Source organism: Lissotriton vulgaris, chromosome 1_1 (genome assembly GCF_964263255.1).
Source record: "Lissotriton vulgaris chromosome 1_1, aLisVul1.2, whole genome shotgun sequence".
Lineage (NCBI taxonomy): Eukaryota > Metazoa > Chordata > Amphibia > Caudata > Salamandridae > Lissotriton > Lissotriton vulgaris.
This window is the reverse complement of record NC_141685.1, coordinates 1,747,144,124-1,747,168,206: the sequence shown is the minus strand read 5'-3', so window position 1 is coordinate 1,747,168,206 and position 24,083 is coordinate 1,747,144,124.

Genomic DNA, 24,083 nt, shown 5'->3' with positions numbered 1-24,083 from the left:
ATGGTCATCCTTTTCATGTTCAATGGAAGCCGCAGGGAAGGACACCAAGGCCTGTATGTTGCTTATAGTTACTACTGCAATCCTCTAGACCACTAAGGAGCCATAGCTCAAAGGTAAGTCTTGTACCTTTGGTGCGGACAGCCCTCACAGGCCAGGGTTCGAATCCTGCCAATGCTGTAGAGGTATCCCAAGGTGGAAATTTTCAAAAAGTGAATGTTTTTTTTTTGCAAAGATTTTTTTTTACTTGGTAACAGAGGAGAAAAGTGGACACTCTTTTTGGCATGTGTGTCCCAAAATTTCAAACGTTTTCCCTCATGACCTTCTACCAACCTCCCTATTTCTCAAGTAGATGCAATAGGGACAAGGCCTTATTTTCCTTTATCAATGTCTTCATTCTTTGTCCTTTAAGTTTGGTGAATTGCAGAGTGCAATTGTGGTATTGGGGGTTATAACTGAGCACAAGAATGCGAGGAAGGTGCTACACTTATTGTAAAATAGGTTGGATGATGGTGATTTTTCATTTTGGTGTGAGCCACTCGCTCAAATCAGGGGTTTGGTGCCAGTGAGCTTGGATAGAAATAAAGATCAAGTATGAGCTCTGGCTAATGAAATGATGGGTCAAGTTTGAGGCAAGCTAGAGTCCATTTATTAGGTGCAATAAGAAGCTAGAAAGATTGTTTCCTTTAAGAGACAGACAAGGGCAGAGTCAAGCCTTTGCTCTAGTAGGTCTGCATCATCCCTGCTGCAGGATGTGAAGGAATGGACCTCCACAGCAATGCGCTGTGCCGGGCTGGGCTGCGCTGGCCTGGGCTGGGCCTGCCCTGGCACTGTGAATTAATCACCCACCTCCTTCCTTTGAGGAACGCTCACGAACGCCCACGAACGCCCTTGTTCTGTATACAGGCTGACAGCAGGCAATTTAGGACCCTGCTAAATGAGGGTGATGTCCCCATGTGCTTCCTTCAAGTGCCAAAATCCTTCCTCTAAGGCAGGTGGGCTTTTTAAAAATTTGGTTGAAGACCATATGTTGGAGGCGGTATCACGGCACAAGCCGCCGACCGTCTCAGAAGAAAGTGTGCATGGGAGGATATTATTTGCATAGGACAGCCCTCTTCTCAGTCCCATTCTTATGCTGCAGTTGCCATGAAGTGTTACTAGAGGGCAGCAGTATGAACAAAAGAGCACACTGAGGCTTTTCTTCTGCTTGCTGACATGATTCTTGTTCATGGTGGTCTTGCAGGGCCTAAGGAGTGAAGGACTGCTTTGACTGAGGGGATGAGGAATGGCAGGCCTGTATTTGTGGTGAAGGGGGAATATTTGGAAGGTAAACAGCAAGATGAAAACGTCAAAGCATATATGTTTGCTGAGTGATTGAGTCTGTGTGTCACTTGTCTCTTTGAAGGGACATGTGAGAAAGGAACAGCAGCACCATAGACTTCAGATGGGAGAGAGCAAGCAAGGATGAATATTTCCCTCAAATCCAAATACTTACAGTACCTCAAAGATGACAAGTGCGATATGATGTTCTGCAATTGTAAGGATTTGCCATGTGTGGTAGATAAGTATGCATAGTTAGTGAGGTTTTTCCCAGAATGTGAGTATCGTTAGGCTGGCAAATGTCAGGCACTCCTTTGGGAGTATGAGGCCAAGAACAAATTTGGGAAGTTTGCTACAGTCATCTGTAGGATCGAAAGACACTGGGGGAATCGTTACAGAGGGAGCCAGGCTTCACAAAATATGGTAACAGTTGGACAGAAATCTTTAGCAGGGACTTTTGTCTACCCCCAATGTGGGACCAGGACCGCAGTACCTCTGTGTCTCTGAAACATATTTTGACCTCTGGACACCACCATCTCAATACCCCTCAAATGTTCCCCTCTGGTACCCCAGCTTTGGTAGTGCATCAACCAGGTTTCAATCATTTGAGTGACCACAAACACCCTTCCCATGTGCCTTCCATTTACATTCAGTCAGTAACCCAGCTGCTTCGTTCGCTGTTCAATCTCAAGTGACAGTTGGATGCACATTGCAGGGGTATACAGGCATTTACCGTACTGTACAGGCCCTCTCAGTACAGACAGACTACACTTCTTAAAATCATAAATACATGTTTTGCCCAACAGTAAGGCCAGGCCTTTCCTCTGTAGTTCATGGCCAACGTAAGGAGGAAAACATCAACTGAAGAGCATGCCAAAATTCTCTACAGACACTGCCAATCCTCACACTTTTGCCTATTCGCATGCTGAGGTTATTCACTATGAACCACCAAACCAATTGCAACAGTAGCCTCTCCCTGCCTCATTCGTATGCTCCGATGCCACCTTTATTTAGCAAGTGTTAGTGCTCTCGGATTTTGTAGCGCGATGCGCTATAGCCTCTGTTTTCAACAGAAATGTCCTAAAGGTACCTATACCAATCTGCAGGGTGGGGAGGAAGGGGGCTGCTGCTGGCAGTAACATTTTGGGGCACCCCACCTGCAAAAACTACAGCCAAATGCTCCTTGTTTTACCTTTCAATAGCATAACTGCAGCATAATCGTATGGTGACCCCTGTTGTTAATAGAAACTGTCAAACAGCTTCTTGCCCCCCCGTTGCCCCTAACCATTTGGGGTACACCCCATGAGGGAGGATCAGAGCAATACAAACTAATGGTAGCCCCTCAAAAAGTACCTGGAAGCCAAGCCATTGTGTGCACCTCATCGCCTTCACGTTGCGCCCAAGCACCTTTTAATACTGCTCCCCCAAATTTTGACTGCCCCCTCCCAACAGTAATCAGAGAGTTTGGGGGGGGGTGCAGTAAAAAAGTATTTGCAGTACCCCACAATAAGTCAGGATCCTCCTCCACCTATTCCTCTGCTCTCTGAACCTACCCATTCTGCCCAGGCTCCGCCTATACCCCTCCTCTCTGACCCCACCCACTCTGACTAGGCTCTTCCTATACCCCTCCTCTCTGCCCAGGCTCCGCCTATACTCCTCCTCTCTGACCCCACCCACTCTGACTTGGCTCCTCCCATGCTCCTCCTCTCTGACCCCTCCCACTCTGACTAGGCTCCTCCTATACTCCTCCTCTCTGACCCCACCCACTCTGACTTGGCTCCTCCTCCTCACAACACCTGTTCCCTTTCTTTCACCTCTCTCTGTTCAGGCCACACATATTTTACTTACCAACCAATCTGCAATCCCTCATTCACTAGGCATGATTCCACTCTTACACAACACACAGACACATTTTACTTACCAATTGGCCATTTAGGCCCACCTCCAACTTACCTCTGCTCTGCCACCATCAGTCACCTGGTGCCGAACCCGGGATTCGAACCCTGGTTGCCTGCATGGAAGGCAGGCACTTACCCACTGGACCACACTGGTTTCCATGTAAGTAGCCTATCAAATTGTCCTTATGTCATGGTCATCCTTTTCATGTTCAATGGAAGCCGCAGGGAAGGACACCAAGGCCTGTATGTTGCTTATAGTTACTACTGCAATCCTCTAGACCACTATGGAGCCATAGCTCAAAGGTAAGTCTTGTACCTTTGGTGCGGACAGCCCTCACAGGCCAGGGTTCGAATCCTGCCAATGCTGTAGAGGTATCCCAAGGTGGAAATTTTCAAAAAGTGAATGTTTTTTTTTTTGCAAAGATTTTTTTTTACTTGGTAACAGAGGAGAAAAGTGGACACTCTTTTTGGCATGTGTGTCCCAAAATTTCAAATGTTTTCCCTCATGACCTTCTACCAACCTCCCTATTTCTCAAGTAGATGCAATAGGGACAAGGCCTTATTTTCCTTTATCAATGTCTTCATTCTTTGTCCTTTAAGTTTGGTGAAATGCAGAGTGCAATTGTGGTATTGGGGGTTATAACTGAGCACAAGAATGCGAGGAAGGTGCTACACTTATTGTAAAATAGGTTGGATGATGGTGATTTTTCATTTTGGTGTGAGCCACTCGCTCAAATCAGGGGTTTGGTGCCAGTGAGCTTGGATAGAAACAAAGGTCAAGTATGAGCTCTGGCTAATGAAATGATGGGTCAAGTTTGAGGCAAGCTAGAGTCCATTTATTAGGTGCAATAAGAAGCTAGAAAGATTGTTTCCTTTAAGAGACAGACAAGGGCAGAGTCAAGCCTTTGCTCTAGTAGGTCTGCATCATCCCTGCTGCAGGATGTGAAGGAATGGACCTCCACAGCAATGCGCTGCGCCGGGCTGGGCTGCGCTGGCCTGGGCTGGGCCTGCCCTGGCACTGTGAATTAATCACCCACCTCCTTCCTTTGAGGAACGCTCACGAACGCCCACGAACGCCCTTGTTCTGTATACAGGCTGACAGCAGGCAATTTAGGACCCTGCTAAATGAGGGTGATGTCCCCATGTGCTTCCTTCAAGTGCCAAAATCCTTCCTCTAAGGCAGGTGGGCTTTTTAAAAATTTGGTTGAAGACCATATGTTGGAGGCGGTATCACGGCACAAGCCGCCGACCGTCTCAGAAGAAAGTGTGCATGGGAGGATATTATTTGCATAGGACAGCCCTCTTCTCAGTCCCATTCTTATGCTGCAGTTGCCATGAAGTGTTACTAGAGGGCAGCAGTATGAACAAAAGAGCACACTGAGGCTTTTCTTCTGCTTGCTGACATGATTCTTGTTCATGGTGGTCTTGCAGGGCCTAAGGAGTGAAGGACTGCTTTGACTGAGGGGATGAGGAATGGCAGGCCTGTATTTGTGGTGAAGGGGGAATATTTGGAAGGTAAACAGCAAGATGAAAACGTCAAAGCATATATGTTTGCTGAGTGATTGAGTCTGTGTGTCACTTGTCTCTTTGAAGGGACATGTGAGAAAGGAACAGCAGCACCATAGACTTCAGATGGGAGAGAGCAAGCAAGGATGAATATTTCCCTCAAATCCAAATACTTACAGTACCTCAAAGATGACAAGTGCGATATGATGTTCTGCAATTGTAAGGATTTGCCATGTGTGGTAGATAAATATGCATAGTTAGTGAGGTTTTTCCCAGAATGTGAGTATCGTTAGGCTGGCAAATGTCAGGCACTCCTTTGGGAGTATGAGGCCAAGAACAAATTTGGGAAGTTTGCTACAGTCATCTGTAGGATCGAAAGACACTGGGGGAATCGTTACAGAGGGAGCCAGGCTTCACAAAATATGGTAACAGTTGGACAGAAATCTTTAGCAGGGACTTTTGTCTACCCCCAATGTGGGACCAGGACCGCAGTACCTCTGTGTCTCTGAAACATATTTTGACCTCTGGACACCACCATCTCAATACCCCTCAAATGTTCCCCCCTGGTACCCCAGCTTTGGTAGTGCATCAACCAGGTTTCAATCATTTGAGTGACCACAAACACCCTTCCCATGTGCCTTCCATTTACATTCAGTCAGTAACCCAGCTGCTTCGTTCGCTGTTCAATCTCAAGTGACAGTTGGATGCACATTGCAGGGGTATACAGGCATTTACCGTACTGTACAGGCCCTCTCAGTACAGACAGACTACACTTCTTAAAATCATAAATACATGTTTTGCCCAAAAGTAAGGCCAGGCCTTTCCTCTGTAGTTCATGGCCAACGTAAGGAGGAAAACATCAACTGAAGAGCATGCCAAAATTCTCTACAGACACTGCCAATCCTCACACTTTTGCCTATTCGCATGCTGAGGTTATTCACTATGAACCACCAAACCAATTGCAACAGTAGCCTCTCCCTGCCTCATTCGTATGCTCCGATGCCACCTTTATTTAGCAAGTGTTAGTGCTCTCGGATTTTGTAGCGCGATGCGCTATAGCCTCTGTTTTCAACAGAAATGTCCTAAAGGTACCTATACCAATCTGCAGGGTGGGGAGGAAGGGGGCTGCTGCTGGCAGTAACATTTTGGGGCACCCCACCTGCAAAAACTACAGCCAAATGCTCCTTGTTTTACCTTTCAATAGCATAACTGCAGCATAATCGTATGGTGACCCCTGTTGTTAATAGAAACTGTCAAACAGCTTCTTGCCCCCCCGTTGCCCCTAACCATTTGGGGTACACCCCATGAGGGAGGATCAGAGCAATACAAACTAATGGTAGCCCCTCAAAAAGTACCTGGAAGCCAAGCCATTGTGTGCACCTCATCGCCTTCACGTTGCGCCCAAGCACCTTTTAATACTGCTCCCCCAAATTTTGACTGCCCCCTCCCAACAGAAATCAGAGAGTATGGGGGGGTGCAGTAAAAAAGTATTTGCAGTACCCCACAATAAGTCAGGATCCTCCTCCACCTATTCCTCTGCTCTCTGAACCCACCCATTCTGCCCAGGCTCTGCCTATACCCCTCCTCTCTGACCCCACCCACTCTGACTAGGCTCTTCCTATACCCCTCCTCTCTGCCCAGCCTCCGCCAATACTCCTCCTCTGTGACCCCACCCACTCTGACTTGGCTCCTCCCATGCTCCTCCTCTCTAACCCCTCCCACTCTGACTAGGCTCCTCCTATACTCCTCCTCTCTGACCCCACCCACTCTGACTTGGCTCCTCCTCCTCACAACACCTGTTCCCTTTCTTTCACCTCTCTCTGTTCAGGCCACACATATTTTACTTACCAACTAATCTGCAATCCCTCATTCACTAGGCATGATTCCACTCTTACACAACACACAGACACATTTTACTTACAAATTGGCCATTTAGGCCCACCTCCAACTTACCTCTGCTCTGCCACCATCAGTCACCTGGTGCCGAACCCGGGATTCGAACCCTGGTTGCCTGCATGGAAGGCAGGCACTTACCCACTGGACCACACTGGTTTCCATGTAAGTAGCCTATCAAATTGTCCTTATGTCATGGTCATCCTTTTCATGTTCAATGGAAGCCGCAGGGAAGGACACCAAGGCCTGTATGTTGCTTATAGTTACTACTGCAATCCTCTAGACCACTAAGGAGCCATAGCTCAAAGGTAAGTCTTGTACCTTTGGTGCGGACAGCCCTCACAGGCCAGGGTTCGAATCCTGCCAATGCTGTAGAGGTATCCCAAGGTGGAAATTTTCAAAAAGTGAATGGTTTTTTTTTTGCAAAGATTTTTTTTTACTTGGTAACAGAGGAGAAAAGTGGACACTCTTTTTGGCATGTGTGTCCCAAAATTTCAAATGTTTTCCCTCATGACCTTCTACCAACCTCCCTATTTCTCAAGTAGATGCAATAGGGACAAGGCCTTATTTTCCTTTATCAATGTCTTCATTCTTTGTCCTTTAAGTTTGGTGAATTGCAGAGTGCAATTGTGGTATTGGGGGTTATAACTGAGCACAAGAATGCGAGGAAGGTGCTACACTTATTGTAAAATAGGTTGGATGATGGTGATTTTTCATTTTGGTGTGAGCCACTCGCTCAAATCAGGGGTTTGGTGCCAGTGAGCTTGGATAGAAATAAAGGTCAAGTATGAGCTCTGGCTAATGAAATGATGGGTCAAGTTTGAGGCAAGCTAGAGTCCATTTATTAGGTGCAATAAGAAGCTAGAAAGATTGTTTCCTTTAAGAGACAGACAAGGGCAGAGTCAAGCCTTTGCTCTAGTAGGTCTGCATCATCCCTGCTGCAGGATGTGAAGGAATGGACCTCCACAGCAATGCGCTGCGCCGGGCTGGGCTGCGCTGGCCTGGGCTGGGCCTGCCCTGGCACTGTGAATTAATCACCCACCTCCTTCCTTTGAGGAACGCTCACGAACGCCCACGAACGCCCTTGTTCTGTATACAGGCTGACAGCAGGCAATTTAGGACCCTGCTAAATGAGGGTGATGTCCCCATGTGCTTCCTTCAAGTGGCAAAATCCTTCGTCTAAGGCAGGTGGGCTTTTTAAAAATTTGGTTGAAGACCATATGTTGGAGGCGGTATCACGGCACAAGCCGCCGACCGTCTCAGAAGAAAGTGTGCATGGGAGGATATTATTTGCATAGGACAGCCCTCTTCTCAGTCCCATTCTTATGCTGCAGTTGCCATGAAGTGTTACTAGAGGGCAGCAGTATGAACAAAAGAGCACACTGAGGCTTTTCTTCTGCTTGCTGACATGATTCTTGTTCATGGTGGTCTTGCAGGGCCTAAGGAGTGAAGGACTGCTTTGACTGAGGGGATGAGGAATGGCAGGCCTGTATTTGTGGTGAAGGGGGAATATTTGGAAGGTAAACAGCAAGATGAAAACGTCAAAGCATATATGTTTGCTGAGTGATTGAGTCTGTGTGTCACTTGTCTCTTTCAAGGGACATGTGAGAAAGGAACAGCAGCACCATAGACTTCAGATGGGAGAGAGCAAGCAAGGATGAATATTTCCCTCAAATCCAAATACTTACAGTACCTCAAAGATGACAAGTGCGATATGATGTTCTGCAATTGTAAGGATTTGCCATGTGTGGTAGATAAATATGCATAGTTAGTGAGGTTTTTCCCAGAATGTGAGTATCGTTAGGCTGGCAAATGTCAGGCACTCCTTTGGGAGTATGAGGCCAAGAACAAATTTGGGAAGTTTGCTACAGTCATCTGTAGGATCGAAAGACACTGGGGGAATCGTTACAGAGGGAGCCAGGCTTCACAAAATGTGGTAACAGTTGGACAGAAATCTTTAGCAGGGACTTTTGTCTACCCCCAATGTGGGACCAGGACCGCAGTACCTCTGTTTCTCTGAAACATATTTTGACCTCTGGACACCACCATCTCATTACCCCTCAAATGTTCCCCCTGGTACCCCAGCCTTGGTAGTGCATCAACCAGGTTTCAATCATTTGAGTGACCACAAACACCCTTCCTATGTGCCTTCCATTTACATTCAGTCAGTAACCCAGCTGCTTCGTTCGCTGTTCAATCTCAAGTGACAGTTGGATGCACATTGCAGGGGTATACAGGCATTTACCGTACTGTACAGGCCCTCTCAGTACAGCCAGACTACACTTCTTAAAATCATAAATACATGTTTTGCCCAACAGTAAGGCCAGGCCTTTCCTCTGTAGTTCATGGCCAACGTCAGGAGGAAAACATCAACTGAAGAGCATGCCAAAATTCTCTACAGACACTGCCAATCCTCACACTTTTGCCTATTCGCATGCTGAGGTTATTCATTATGAACCACCAAACCAATTGCAACAGTAGCCTCTCCCTGCCTCATTCGTATGCTCCGATGCCACCTTTATTTAGCAAGTGTTAGTGCTCTCGGATTTTGTAGCGCGATGCGCTATAGCCTCTGTTTTCAACAGAAATGTCCTCAAGGTACCTATACCAATCTGCAGGGTGGGGAGGAAGGGGGCTGCTGCTGCTGGCAGTAACATTTTGGGGCACCCCACCTGCAAAAATACAGCCAAATGCTCCTTGTTTTACCTTTCAATAGCATAACTGCAGCATAATCGTATGGTGACCCCTGTTGTTAATAGAAACTGTCAAACAGCTTCTTGCCCCCCGTTGCCCCTAACCATTTGGGGTACACCCCATGAGGGAGGATCAGAGCAATACAAACTAATGGTAGCCCCTCAAAAAGTACCTGGAAGCCAAGCCATTGTGTGCACCTCATCGCCTTCACGTTGCGCCCAAGCACCTTTTAATACTGCTCCCCCAAATTTTGACTGCCCCCTCCCAACATAAATCAGAGAGTATGGGGGGGGGTGCAGTAAAAAAGTATTTGCAGTACCCCACAATAAGTCAGGATCCTCCTCCACCTATTCCTCTGCTCTCTGAACCCACCCATTCTGCCCAGGCTCCGCCTATACCCCTCCTCTCTGACCCCACCCACTCTGACTAGGCTCTTCCTATACCCCTCCTCTCTGCCCAGGCTCCGCCTATACTCCTCCTCTCTGACCCCACCCACTCCGACTTGGCTCCTCCTATGCTCCTCCTCTCTGACCCCTCCCACTCTGTCTAGGCTCCTCCTATACCCCTCCACTCTGACCCAGCTCCTCCCATACTCCTCCTCTCTGACCCCACCCACTCTGACTTGGCTCCTCCTCCTCCTGCACACAACACCTGTTCCCTTTCTTTCACCTCTCTCTGTTCAGGCCACACCTATTTTACTTACCAACCAATCTGCAATCCCTCATTCACTAGGCATGATTCCACTCTTACACAACACACAGACACATTTTACTTACCAATTGGCCATTTAGGCCCACCTCCAACTTACCTCCGCTCTGCCACCATCAGTCACCTGGTGCCAAACCCGGGATTCGAACCCTGGTTGCCTGCATGGAAGGCAGGCACTTACCCACTGGACCACACTGGTTTCCATGTAAGTAGCCTATCAAATTGTCCTTATGTCATGGTCATCCTTTTCATGTGCAATGGAAGCCGCAGGGAAGAACACCAAGGCCTGTATGTTGCTTATAGTTACTACTGCAATCCTCTAGAACACTAAGGAGCTATAGCTCAAAGGAAAGTCTTGTACCTTTGCTGCGGACAGCCCTCACAGGCCAGGGTTCGAATCCTGCCAATGCTGTAGAGGTATCCCAAGGTGGAAATTTTCAAAAAGTGAATGGTTTTTTTTTTGCTAAGATTTTTTTTTACTTGGTAACAGAGGAGAAAAGTGGACACTCTTTTTGGCATGTGTGTCCCAAACTTTCAAATGTTTTCCCTCATGACCTTCTACCAACCTCCCTATTTCTCAAGTAGGTGCAATAGGGACAAGGCCTTATTTTCCTTTATCAATGTCTTCATTCTTTGTCCTTTAAGTTTGGTGAATTGCAGAGTGCAATTGTGGTATTGGGGGTTATAACTGAGCACAAGAATGCGAGGAAGGTGCTACACTTATTGTAAAATAGGTTGGATGATGGTGATTTTTCATTTTGGTGTGAGCCACTCGCTCAAATCAGGGGTTTGGTGCCAGTGAGCTTGGATAGAAATAAAGGTCAAGTATGAGCTCTGGCTAATGAAATGATGGGTCAAGTTTGAGGCAAGCTAGAGTCCATTTATTAGGTGCAATAAGAAGCTAGAAAGATTGTTTCCTTTAAGAGACAGACAAGGGCAGAGTCAAGCCTTTGCTCTAGTAGGTCTGCATCATCCCTGCTGCAGGATGTGAAGGAATGGACCTCCACAGCAATGCGCTGTGCCGGGCTGGGCTGCGCTGGCCTGGGCTGGGCCTGCCCTGGCACTGTGAATTAATCACCCACCTCCTTCCTTTGAGGAACGCTCACGAACGCCCTTGTTCTGTATACAGGCTGACAGCAGGCAATTTAGGACCCTGCTAAATGAGGGTGATGTCCCCATGTGCTTCCTTCAAGTGGCAAAATCCTTCGTCTAAGGCAGGTGGGCTTTTTAAAAATTTGGTTGAAGACCATATGTTGGAGGCGGTATCACAGCACAAGCCGCCGACCGTCTCAGAAGAAAGTGTGCATGGGAGGATATTATTTGCATAGGACAGCCCTCTTCTCAGTCCCATTCTTATGCTGCAGTTGCCATGAAGTGTTACTAGAGGGCAGCAGTATGAACAAAAGAGCACACTGAGGCTTTTCTTCTGCTTGCTGACATGATTCTTGTTCATGGTGGTCTTGCAGGGCCTAAGGAGTGAAGGACTGCTTTGACTGAGGGGATGAGGAATGGCAGGCCTGTATTTGTGGTGAAGGGGGAATATTTGGAAGGTAAACAGCAAGATGAAAACGTCAAAGCATATATGTTTGCTGAGTGATTGAGTCTGTGTGTCACTTGTCTCTTTCAAGGGACATGTGAGAAAGGAACAGCAGCACCATAGACTTCAGATGGGAGAGAGCAAGCAAGGATGAATATTTCCCTCAAATCCAAATACTTACAGTACCTCAAAGATGACAAGTGCGATATGATGTTCTGCAATTGTAAGGATTTGCCATGTGTGGTAGATAAATATGCATAGTTAGTGAGGTTTTTCCCAGAATGTGAGTATCGTTAGGCTGGCAAATGTCAGGCACTCCTTTGGGAGTATGAGGCCAAGAACATATTTGGGAAGTTTGCTACAGTCATCTGTAGGATCGAAAGACACTGGGGGAATCGTTACAGAGGGAGCCAGGCTTCACAAAATGTGGTAACAGTTGGACAGAAATCTTTAGCAGGGACTTTTGTCTACCCCCAATGTGGGACCAGGACCGCAGTACCTCTGTGTCTCTGAAACATATTTTGACCTCTGGACACCACCATCTCAATACCCCTCAAATGTTCCCCCCTGGTACCCCAGCTTTGGTAGTGCATCAACCAGGTTTCAATCATTTGAGTGACCACAAACACCCTTCCTATGTGCCTTCCATTTACATTCAGTCAGTAACCCAGCTGCTTCGTTCGCTGTTCAATCTCAAGTGACAGTTGGATGCACATTGCAGGGGTATACAGGCATTTACCGTACTGTACAGGCCCTCTCAGTACAGCCAGACTACACTTCTTAAAATCATAAATACATGTTTTTCCCAACAGTAAGGCCAGGCCTTTCCTCTGTAGTTCATGGCCAACGTCAGGAGGAAAACATCAACTGAAGAGCATGCCAAAATTCTCTACAGACACTGCCAATCCTCACACTTTTGCCTATTCGCATGCTGAGGTTATTCACTATGAACCACCAAACCAATTGCAACAGTAGCCTCTCCCTGCCTCATTCGTATGCTCCGATGCCACCTTTATTTAGCAAGTGTTAGTGCTCTCGGATTTTGTAGCGCGATGCGCTATAGCCTCTGTTTTCAAAAGAAATGTCCTAAAGGTACCTATACCAATCTGCAGGGTGGGGAGGAAGGGGGCTGCTGCTGCTGGCAGTAACATTTTGGGGCACCCCACCTGCAAAAATACAGCCAAATGCTCTTTGTTTTACCTTTCAATAGCATAACTGCAGCATAATCGTATGGTGACCCCTGTTGTTAATAGAAACTGTCAAACAGCTCCTTGCCCCCCCGTTGCCCCTAACCATTTGGGGTACACCCCATGAGGGAGGATCAGAGCAATACAAACTAATGGTAGCCCCTCAAAAAGTACCTGGAAGCCAAGCCATTGTGTGCACCTCATCGCCTTCACGTTGCGCCCAAGCACCTTTTAATACTGCTCCCCCAAATTTTGACTGCCCCCTCCCAACAGAAATCAGAGAGTATGGGGGGGTGCAGTAAAAAAGTATTTGCAGTACCCCACAATAAGTCAGGATCCTCCTCCACCTATTCCTCAGCTCTCTGAACCCACCCATTCTGCCCAGGCTCCGCCTATACCCCTCGTCTCTGACCCCACCCACTCTGACTAGGCTCTTCCTATACCCCTCCTCTCTGCCCAGGCTCCGCCTATACTCCTCCTCTCTGACCCCACCCACACTGACTTGGCTCCTCCCATGCTCCTCCTCTCTGACCCCTCCCACTCTGACTAGGCTCTTCCTATACCCCTCCTCTCTGCCCAGGCTCCTCCTATACTCCTCCTCTCTGACCCCACCCACTCTGACTTGGCTCCTCCTCCTCACAACACCTGTTCCCTTTCTTTCACCTCTCTCTGTTCAGGCCACACATATTTTACTTACCAACCAATCTGCAATCCCTCATTCACTAGGCATGATTCCACTCTTACACAACACACAGACACATTTTACTTACCAATTGGCCATTTAGGCCCACCTCCAACTTACCTCTGCTCTGCCACCATCAGTCACCTGGTGCCGAACCCGGGATTCGAACCCTGGTTGCCTGCATGGAAGGCAGGCACTTACCCACTGGACCACACTGGTTTCCATGTAAGTAGCCTATCAAATTGTCCTTATGTCATGGTCATCCTTTTCATGTTCAATGGAAGCCGCAGGGAAGGACACCAAGGCCTGTATGTTGCTTATAGTTACTACTGCAATCCTCTAGACCACTGAGGAGCCATAGCTCAAAGGTAAGTCTTGTACCTTTGGTGCGGACAGCCCTCACAGGCCAGGGTTCGAATCCTGCCAATGCTGTAGAGGTATCCCAAGGTGGAAATTTTCAAAAAGTGAATGTTTTTTTTTTTGCAAAGATTTTTTTTTACTTGGTAACAGAGGAGAAAAGTGGACACTCTTTTTGGCATGTGTGTCCCAAAATTTCAAATGTTTTCCCTCATGTCCTTCTACCAACCTCCCTATTTCTCAAGTAGATGCAATAGGGACAAGGCCTTATTTTCCTTTATCAATGTCTTCATTCTTTGTCCTTTAAGTTTGGTGAATTGCAGAGTGCAATTGTGGTATTGGGGGTTATAACTGAGCACAAGAATGCGAGGAAGGTGCTACACTTATTGTAAAATAGGTTGGATGATGGTGATTTTTCATTTTGGTGTGAGCCACTCGCTCAAATCAGGGGTTTGGTGCCAGTGAGCTTGGATAGAAATAAAGGTCAAGTATGAGCTCTGGCTAATGAAATGATGGGTCAAGATTGAGGCAAGCTAGAGTCCATTTATTAGGTGCAATAAGAAGCTAGAAAGATTGTTTCCTTTAAGAGACAGACAAGGGCAGAGTCAAGCCTTTGCTCTAGTAGGTCTGCATCATCCCTGCTGCAGGATGTGAAGGAATGGACCTCCACAGCAATGCGCTGTGCCGGGCTGGGCTGCGCTGGCCTGGGCTGGGCCTGCCCTGGCACTGTGAATTAATCACCCACCTCCTTCCTTTGAGGAACGCTCACGAACGCCCTTGTTCTGTATACAGGCTGACAGCAGGCAATTTAGGACCCTGCTAAATGAGGGTGATGTCCCCATGTGCTTCCTTCAAGTGGCAAAATCCTTCGTCTAAGGCAGGTGGGCTTTTTAAAAATTTGGTTGAAGACCATATGTTGGAGGCGGTATCACGGCACAAGCCGCCGACCGTCTCAGAAGAAAGTGTGCATGGGAGGATATTATTTGCATAGGACAGCCCTCTTCTCAGTCCCATTCTTATGCTGCAGTTGCCATGAAGTGTTACTAGAGGGCAGCAGTATGAACAAAAGAGCACACTGAGGCTTTTCTTCTGCTTGCTGACATGATTCTTGTTCATGGTGGTCTTGCAGGGCCTAAGGAGTGAAGGACTGCTTTGACTGAGGGGACGAGGAATGGCAGGCCTGTATTTGTGGTGAAGGGGGAATATTTGGAAGGTAAACAGCAAGATGAAAACGTCAAAGCATATATGTTTGCTGAGTGATTGAGTCTGTGTGTCACTTGTCTCTTTCAAGGGACATGTGAGAAAGGAACAGCAGCACCATAGACTTCAGATGGGAGAGAGCAAGCAAGGATGAATATTTCCCTCAAATCCAAATACTTACAGTACCTCAAAGATGACAAGTGCGATATGATGTTCTGCAATTGTAAGGATTTGCCATGTGTGGTAGATAAATATGCATAGTTAGTGAGGTTTTCCCCAGAATGTGAGTATCGTTAGGCTGGCAAATGTCAGGCACTCCTTTGGGAGTATGAGGCCAAGAACATATTTGCGAAGTTTGCTACAGTCATCTGTAGGATCGAAAGACACTGGGGGAATCGTTACAGAGGGAGCCAGGCTTCACAAAATGTGGTAACAGTTGGACAGAAATCTTTAGCAGGGACTTTTGTCTACCCCCAATGTGGGACCAGGACCGCAGTACCTCTGTGTCTCTGAAACATATTTTGACCTCTGGACACCACCATCTCAATACCCCTCAAATGTTCCCCCCTGGTACCCCAGCTTTGGTAGTGCATCAACCAGGTTTCAATCATTTGAGTGACCACAAACACCCTTCCTATGTGCCTTCCATTTACATTCAGTCAGTAACCCAGCTGCTTCGTTCGCTGTTCAATCTCAAATGACAGTTGGATGCACATTGCAGGGGTATACAGGCATTTACCGTACTGTACAGGCCCTCTCAGTACAGCCAGACTACACTTCTTAAAATCATAAATACATGTTTTGCCCAACAGTAAGGCCAGGCCTTTCCTCTGTAGTTCATGGCCAACGTAAGGAGGAAAACATCAACTGAAGAGCATGCCAAAATTCTCTACAGACACTGCCAGTCCTCACACTTTTGCCTATTCGCATGCTGAGGTTATTCACTATGAACCACCAAACCAATTGCAACAGTAGCCTCTCCCTGCCTCATTCGTATGCTCCGATGCCACCTTTATTTAGCAAGTGTTAGTGCTCTCGGATTTTGTAGCGCGATGCGCTATAGCCTCTGTTTTCAACAGAAATGTCCTCAAGGTACCTATACCAATCTGCAGGGTGGGGAGGAAGGGGGCTGCTGCTGCTGGCAGTAACATTTTGGGGCACCCCACCTGCAAAAATACAGCCAAATGCTCCTTGTTTTACCTTTCAATAGCATAACTGCAGCATAATCGTATGGTGACCCCTGTTGTTAATAGAAACTGTCAAACAGCTTCTTGCCCCCCCGTTGCCCCTAACCATTTGGGGTACACCCCATGAGGGAGGATCAGAGCAATACAAACTAATGGTAGCCCCTCAAAAAGTACCTGGAAGCCAAGCCATTGTGTGCACCTCATCGCCTTCACGTTGCGCCCAAGCACCTTTTAATACTGCTCCCCCAAATTTTGACTGCCCCCTCCCAACAGAAATCAGAGAGTATGGGGGGGTGCAGTAAAAAAGTATTTGCAGTACCCCACAATAAGTCAGGATCCTCCTCCACCTATTCCTCTGCTCTCTGAACCCACCCATTCTGCCCAGGCTCCGCCTATACCCCTCCTCTCTGACCCCACCCACTCTGACTAGGCTCTTCCTATACCCCTCCTCTCTGCCCAGGCTCCGCCTATACTCCTCCTCTCTGACCCCACCCACTCCGACTTGGCTCCTCCTATGCTCCTCCTCTCTGACTAGGCTCCTCCTATACCCCTCCTCTCTAAACCAGCTCCTCCTATACTCCTCCTCTTTGACCCCACCCACTCTGACTTGGCTCCTCCTCCTCCTGCACACAACACCTGTTCCCTTTCTTTCACCTCTCTCTGTTCAGGCCACACCTATTTTACTTACCAACCAATCTGCAATCCCTCATTCACTAGGCATGATTCCACTCTTACACAACACACAGACACATTTTACTTACCAATTGGCGATTTAGGCCCACCTCCAACTTACCTCTGCTCTGCCACCATCAGTCACCTGGTGCCGAACCCGGGATTCGAACCCTGGTTGCCTGCATGGAAGGCAGGCACTTACCCACTGGACCACACTGGTTTCCATGTAAGTAGCCTATCAAATTGTCCTTATGTCATGGTCATCCTTTTCATGTGCAATGGAAGCCGCAGGGAAGGACACCAAGGCCTGTATGTTGCTTATAGTTACTACTGCAATCCTCTAGAACACTAAGGAGCTATAGCTCAAAGGAAAGTCTTGTACCTTTGGTGCGGACAGCCCTCACAGGCCAGGGTTCGAATCCTGCCAATGCTGTAGAGGTATCCCAAGGTGGAAATTTTCAAAAAGTGAATGTTTTTTTTTTTTGCTAAGATTTTTTTTTACTTGGTAACAGAGAAGAAAAGTGGACACTCTTTTTGGCATGTGTGTCCCAAAATTTCAAATGTTTTCCCTCATGACCTTCTACCAACCTCCCTATTTCTCAAGTAGGTGCAATAGGGACAAGGCCTTATTTTCCTTTATCAATGTCTTCATTCTTTGTCCTTTAAGTTTGGTGAATTGCAGAGTGCAATTGTGGTATTGGGGGTTATAACTGAGCACAAGAATGCGAGGAAGGTGCTACACTTATTGTAAAATAGGTTGGATGATGGTGATTTTTCATTTTGGTGTGAGCCACTCGCTCAAATCAGGGGTTTGGTGCCAGTGAGCTTGGATAGAAATAAAGGTCAAGTATGAGCTCTGGCTAATGAAATGATGGGTCAAGTTTGAGGCAAGCTAGAGTCCATTTATTAGGTGCAATAAGAAGCTAGAAAGATTGTTTCCTTTAAGAGACAGACAGGGGCAGAGTCAAGCCTTTGCTCTAGTAGGTCTGCATCATCCCTGCTGCAGGATGTGAAGGAATGGACCTCCACAGCAATGCGCTGTGCCGGGCTGGGCTGCGCTGGCCTGGGCTGGGCCTGCCCTGGCACTGTGACTTAATCACCCACCTCCTTCCTTTGAGGAACGCTCACGAACGCCCTTGTTCTGTATACAGGCTGACAGCAGGCAATTTAGGACCCTGCTAAATGAGGGTGATGTCCCCATGTGCTTCCTTCAAGTGGCAAAATCCTTCGTCTAAGGCAGGTGGGCTTTTTAAAAATTTGGTTGCAGACCATATGTTGGAGGCGGTATCACAGCACAAGCCGCCGACCGTCTCAGAAGAAAGTGTGCATGGGAGGATATTATTTGCATAGGACAGCCCTCTTCTCAGTCCCATTCTTATGCTGCAGTTGCCATGAAGTGTTACTAGAGGGCAGCAGTATGAACAAAAGAGCACACTGAGGCTTTTCTTCTGCTTGCTGACATGATTCTTGTTCATGGTGGTCTTGCAGGGCCTAAGGAGTGAAGGACTGCTTTGACTGAGGGGATGAGGAATGGCAGGCCTGTATTTGTGGTGAAGGGGGAATATTTGGAAGGTAAACAGCAAGATGAAAACGTCAAAGCATATATGTTTGCTGAGTGATTGAGTCTGTGTGTCACTTGTCTCTTTCAAGGGACATGTGAGAAAGGAACAGCAGCACCATAGACTTCAGATGGGAGAGAGCAAGCAAGGATGAATATTTCCCTCAAATCCAAATACTTACAGTACCTCAAAGATGACAAGTGCGATATGATGTTCTGCAATTGTAAGGATTTGCCATGTGTGGTAGATAAATATGCATAGTTAGTGAGGTTTTTCCCAGAATGTGAGTATCGTTAGGCTGGCAAATGTCAGGCACTCCTTTGGGAGTATGAGGCCAAGAACAAATTTGGGAAGTTTGCTACAGTCATCTGTAGGATCGAAAGACACTGGGGGAATCGTTACAGAGGGAGCCAGGCTTCACAAAATGTGGTAACAGTTGGACAGAAATCTTTAGCAGGGACTTTTGTCTACCCCCAATATGTGACCAGGACTGCAGTACCTCTGTGTCTCTGAAACATATTTTGACCTCTGGACACCACCATCTCAATACCCCTCAAATGTTCCCCCCTGGTACCCCAGCTTTGGTAGTGCATCAACCAGGTTTCAATCATTTGAGTGACCACAAACACCCTTCCTATGTGCCTTCCATTTACATTCAGTCAGTAACCCAGCTGCTTCGTTCGCTGTTCAATCTCAAGTGACAGTTGGATGCACATTGCAGGGGTATACAGGCATTTACCGTACTGTACAGGCCCTCTCAGTACAGCCAGACTACACTTCTTAAAATCATAAATACATGTTTTGCCCAACAGTAAGGCCAGGCCTTTCCTCTGTAGTTCATGGCCAACGTAAGGAGGAAAACATCAACTGAAGAGCATGCCAAAATTCTCTACAGACACTGCCAGTCCTCACACTTTTGCCTATTCGCATGCTGAGGTTATTCACTATGAACCACCAAACCAATTGCAACAGTAGCCTCTCCCTGCCTCATTCGTATGCTCCGATGCCACCTTTATTTAGCAAGTGTTAGTGCTCTCGGATTTTGTAGCGCGATGCGCTATAGCCTCTGTTTTCAACAGAAATGTCCTCAAGGTACCTATACCAATCTGCAGGGTGGGGAGGAAGGGGGCTGCTGCTGCTGGCAGTAACATTTTGGGGCACCCCACCTGCAAAAATACAGCCAAATGCTCCTTGTTTTACCTTTCAATAGCATAACTGCAGCATAATCGTATGGTGACCCCTGTTGTTAATAGAAACTGTCAAACAGCTTCTTGCCCCCCCGTTGCCCCTAACCATTTGGGGTACACCCCATGAGGGAGGATCAGAGCAATACAAACTAATGGTAGCCCCTCAAAAAGTACCTGGAAGCCAAGCCATTGTGTGCACCTCATCGCCTTCACGTTGCGCCCAAGCACCTTTTAATACTGCTCCCCCAAATTTTGACTGCCCCCTCCCAACAGAAATCAGAGAGTATGGGGGGGTGCAGTAAAAAAGTATTTGCAGTACCCCACAATAAGTCAGGATCCTCCTCCACCTATTCCTCTGCTCTCACCCATTCTGCCCAGGCTCCGCCTATACCCCTCCTCTCTGACCCCACCCACTCTGACTAGGCTCTTCCTATACCCCTCCTCTCTGCCCAGGCTCCGCCTATACTCCTCCTCTCTGACCCCACCCACTCTGACTTGGCTCCTCCTATGCTCCTCCTCTCTGACTAGGCTCCTCCTATACCCCTCCTCTCTAAACCAGCTCCTCCTATACTCCTCCTCTTTGACCCCACCCACTCTGACTTGGCTCCTCCTCCTCCTGCACACAACACCTGTTCCCTTTCTTTCACCTCTCTCTGTTCAGGCCACACCTATTTTACTTACCAACCAATCTGCAATCCCTCATTCACTAGGCATGATTCCACTCTTACACAACACACAGACACATTTTACTTACCAATTGGCGATTTAGGCCCACCTCCAACTTACCTCTGCTCTGCCACCATCAGTCACCTGGTGCCGAACCCGGGATTCGAACCCTGGTTGCCTGCATGGAAGGCAGGCACTTACCCACTGGACCACACTGGTTTCCATGTAAGTAGCCTATCAAATTGTCCTTATGTCATGGTCATCCTTTTCATGTGCAATGGAAGCCGCAGGGAAGGACACCAAGGCCTGTATGTTGCTTATAGTTACTACTGCAATCCTCTAGAACACTAAGGAGCTATAGCTCAAAGGAAAGTCTTGTACCTTTGGTGCGGACAGCCCTCACAGGCCAGGGTTCGAATCCTGCCAATGCTGTAGAGGTATCCCAAGGTGGAAATTTTCAAAAAGTGAATGTTTTTTTTTTTTGCTAAGATTTTTTTTTACTTGGTAACAGAGGAGAAAAGTGGACACTCTTTTTGGCATGTGTGTCCCAAAATTTCAAATGTTTTCCCTCATGACCTTCTACCAACCTCCCTATTTCTCAAGTAGGTGCAATAGGGACAAGGCCTTATTTTCCTTTATCAATGTCTTCATTCTTTGTCCTTTAAGTTTGGTGAATTGCAGAGTGCAATTGTGGTATTGGGGGTTATAACTGAGCACAAGAATGCGAGGAAGGTGCTACACTTATTGTAAAATAGGTTGGATGATGGTGATTTTTCATTTTGGTGTGAGCCACTCGCTCAAATCAGGGGTTTGGTGCCAGTGAGCTTGGATAGAAATAAAGGTCAAGTATGAGCTCTGGCTAATGAAATGATGGGTCAAGTTTGAGGCAAGCTAGAGTCCATTTATTAGGTGCAATAAGAAGCTAGAAAGATTGTTTCCTTTAAGAGACAGACAGGGGCAGAGTCAAGCCTTTGCTCTAGTAGGTCTGCATCATCCCTGCTGCAGGATGTGAAGGAATGGACCTCCACAGCAATGCGCTGTGCCGGGCTGGGCTGCGCTGGCCTGGGCTGGGCCTGCCCTGGCACTGTGAATTAATCACCCACCTCCTTCCTTTGAGGAACGCTCACGAACGCCCTTGTTCTGTATACAGGCTGACAGCAGGCAATTTAGGACCCTGCTAAATGAGGGTGATGTCCCCATGTGCTTCCTTCAAGTGGCAAAATCCTTCGTCTAAGGCAGGTGGGCTTTTTAAAAATTTGGTTGCAGACCATATGTTGGAGGCGGTATCACAGCACAAGCCGCCGACCGTCTCAGAAGAAAGTGTGCATGGGAGGATATTATTTGCATAGGACAGCCCTCTTCTCAGTCCCATTCTTATGCTGCAGTTGCCATGAAGTGTTACTAGAGGGCAGCAGTATGAACAAAAGAGCACACTGAGGCTTTTCTTCTGCTTGCTGACATGATTCTTGTTCATGGTGGTCTTGCAGGGCCTAAGGAGTGAAGGACTGCTTTGACTGAGGGGATGAGGAATGGCAGGCCTGTATTTGTGGTGAAGGGGGAATATTTGGAAGGTAAACAGCAAGATGAAAACGTCAAAGCATATATGTTTGCTGAGTGATTGAGTCTGTGTGTCACTTGTCTCTTTCAAGGGACATGTGAGAAAGGAACAGCAGCACCATAGACTTCAGATGGGAGAGAGCAAGCAAGGATGAATATTTCCCTCAAATCCAAATACTTACAGTACCTCAAAGATGACAAGTGCGATATGATGTTCTGCAATTGTAAGGATTTGCCATGTGTGGTAGATAAATATGCATAGTTAGTGAGGTTTTTCCCAGAATGTGAGTATCGTTAGGCTGGCAAATGTCAGGCACTCCTTTGGGAGTATGAGGCCAAGAACAAATTTGGGAAGTTTGCTACAGTCATCTGTAGGATCGAAAGACACTGGGGGAATCGTTACAGAGGGAGCCAGGCTTCACAAAATGTGGTAACAGTTGGACAGAAATCTTTAGCAGGGACTTTTGTCTACCCCCAATATGTGACCAGGACTGCAGTACCTCTGTGTCTCTGAAACATATTTTGACCTCTGGACACCACCATCTCAATACCCCTCAAATGTTCCCCCCTGGTACCCCAGCTTTGGTAGTGCATCAACCAGGTTTCAATCATTTGAGTGACCACAAACACCCTTCCTATGTGCCTTCCATTTACATTCAGTCAGTAACCCAGCTGCTTCGTTCGCTGTTCAATCTCAAGTGACAGTTGGATGCACATTGCAGGGGTATACAGGCATTTACCGTACTGTACAGGCCCTCTCAGTACAGCCAGACTACACTTCTTAAAATCATAAATACATGTTTTGCCCAACAGTAAGGCCAGGCCTTTCCTCTGTAGTTCATGGCCAACGTAAGGAGGAAAACATCAACTGAAGAGCATGCCAAAATTCTCTACAGACACTGCCAGTCCTCACACTTTTGCCTATTCGCATGCTGAGGTTATTCACTATGAACCACCAAACCAATTGCAACAGTAGCCTCTCCCTGCCTCATTCGTATGCTCCGATGCCACCTTTATTTAGCAAGTGTTAGTGCTCTCGGATTTTGTAGCGCGATGCGCTATAGCCTCTGTTTTCAACAGAAATGTCCTCAAGGTACCTATACCAATCTGCAGGGTGGGGAGGAAGGGGGCTGCTGCTGCTGGCAGTAACATTTTGGGGCACCCCACCTGCAAAAATACAGCCAAATGCTCCTTGTTTTACCTTTCAATAGCATAACTGCAGCATAATCGTATGGTGACCCCTGTTGTTAATAGAAACAGCTTCTTGCCCCCCCGTTGCCCCTAACCATTTGGGGTACACCCCATGAGGGAGGATCAGAGCAATACAAACTAATGGTAGCCCCTCAAAAAGTACCTGGAAGCCAAGCCATTGTGTGCACCTCATCGCCTTCACGTTGCACCCAAGCACCTTTTAATACTGCTCCCCCAAATTTTGACTGCCCCCTCCCAACAGAAATCAGAGAGTATGGGGGGGTGCAGTAAAAAAGTATTTGCAGTACCCCACAATAAGTCAGGATCCTCCTCCACCTATTCCTCTGCTCTCTGAACCCACCCATTCTGCCCAGGCTCCGCCTATACCCCTCCTCTCTGACCCCACCCACTCTGACTAGGCTCTTCCTATACCCCTCCTCTCTGCCCAGGCTCCGCCTATACTCCTCCTCTCTGACCCCACCCACTCTGACTTGGCTCCTCCCATGCTCCTCCTCTCTGACCCCTCCCACTCTGACTAGGCTCCTCCTCTCTGACCCCACCCACTCTGACTTGGCTCCTCCTCCTCACAACACCTGTTCCCTTTCTTTCACCTCTCTCTGTTCAGGCCACACATATTTTACTTACCAACCAATCTGCAATCCCTCATTCACTAGGCATGATTCCACTCTTACACAACACACAGACACATTTTACTTACCAATTGGCCATTTAGGCCCACCTCCAACTTACCTCTGCTCTGCCACCATCAGTCACCTGGTGCCGAACCCGGGATTCGAACCCTGGTTGCCTGCATGGAAGGCAGGCACTTACCCACTGGACCACACTGGTTTCCATGTAAGTAGCCTATCAAATTGTCCTTATGTCATGGTCATCCTTTTCATGTTCAATGGAAGCCGCAGCGAAGGACACCAAGGCCTGTATGTTGCTTATAGTTACTACTGCAATCCACTAGACCACTAAGGAGCCATAGCTCAAAGGTAAGTCTTGTACCTTTGGTGCGGACAGCCCTCACAGGCCAGGGTTCGAATCCTGCCAATGCTGTAGAGGTATCCCAAGGTGGAAAT